Source organism: Nannospalax galili, unplaced genomic scaffold (assembly GCF_000622305.1).
Source record: "Nannospalax galili isolate Female #2095 unplaced genomic scaffold, S.galili_v1.0 scaffold2014, whole genome shotgun sequence".
Lineage (NCBI taxonomy): Eukaryota > Metazoa > Chordata > Mammalia > Rodentia > Spalacidae > Nannospalax > Nannospalax galili.
The window spans coordinates 10,664-12,105 of NW_008333785.1; the positions used below are offsets into that span (position 1 = coordinate 10,664).

Sequence of the window (1,442 nt, forward strand, 5' to 3'; positions counted from 1 at the left end):
AGGTGGTAAATAAAAGTTACTTTATTTTTAAAACCAATGACCTACTATATAATGAGCACCTTTTGAAATGTTAATTTACCAAGGCCTACAAAAGAAATTTTCTAGGTACACAAAGCTCCAACCATGTCACAGCTGCCAGATACCGTTTCTACAGCAACTGTCAGGAGTTTGTGAGCTCCAGGCATGAGTCAGGGGAACAATTCAACATCAGTTCCAAAGACTGAGCAGTTACTTTGCTAAAGGCAAAGAATATAATTACACTTCCCTTAAAAGGGTACCAGAACAACTACAAATCTCACCAGAAAAGAACAGCTATTCAGGGGAACAAAACCCAGTGATGCACATTGCTCACTTTGCACAAAGAACATCCTCCACTTGGCTTTGGTGCACTTCCAGGAGGGGCTGGGGGACCAGCCTAGACCTTGAAATATCAAAGTTGAAGTGAGGGGGGTAGTGAATAGAATCTTAGCAACATTCCCACTTCTCTTTGAGGAGATCTCGACAACTGAGAGAGAACACTTACAGGTGTAGCCATAAAGCCAGCACACCTAGAGACTCAGTCTCTAGGGTAAGCTCTTCCACTGACCATCCTTTGGCCTTGGAGGCTCAGCGTTTACCTGAGGTGAAAAGATGCAGAGACCTGGCCCTACTATCTCACAGACTTACTGAGAACCAAACAAGAAAGTATGCACATTTCTGAAGTTGAAACAGTATTTGCTAACAGAGGTTTTTGCCACCCTAGATTCATTTAAAGGATTAATATGTTCTAGAAGGTGCTGGTGAGCACAACTCCTTGGCAACTGAAAGATTCTAAAGCAGTAAACTATGGCCAGAAAATCTCTCCTTATAGCCCTCAGAGTTATTTCTAAAATGCTAAGCAGGCAGCGGAGATGGGTCAGTGGGCAAAAGCACTAGCTGCACAAGCTTCAACCTGAGTTTGATTCACAGAACCCACAGGAAAAGCAGGATGGGGTGGCATGCATCTGCAATTCCAGCATTCCTAGGGTGAGATGGGAGGTGGAGACAGGAGAGTGGCCAGGAAACTAGGCGGCCCTGCTGCCGGAATACACAGCACAGCAGAAACAAGAGATGCACTGGCTCGACAAGCTGGAAGGCAAGAACCAACCCCAGAAAGTAGTCCTCTGACCACCACATACCACTCATGACATGCACAGACTGCTCCCACACACACATAAGAAATAAAAATATTAAGTGCTAAGGAAATAAAGATTTTCCCTTTGCAGAGGTTTCAACACTTAAATTAGCTTAAAGTGTTCCTTGCGTCTCTATTGGTTAATCTCAGTCGTTTTAGTTTCTCACAGGGCAATGACTATGAAACCAAACACTAACTGGGTGAGCTCAGCTCTGCTCCTATAGAACACTATGAGGGTTGACTTAATTGCCTGCTGACGTAGACAGAATGTCTCAAAGCATTATGAGAT

General features: G+C 44.0%; 1 protein-coding gene across 1 annotated transcript in view; it reads right to left on the reverse strand.

Moving 5' to 3' along the window:
- Positions 1 to 1,442, reverse strand: part of LOC103730291 (C-1-tetrahydrofolate synthase, cytoplasmic-like) — a gene marked incomplete at both ends in the record, with an annotated part of 29,062 nt that overhangs the window by 6,122 nt on the left and 21,498 nt on the right. The window lies entirely within an intron of this gene.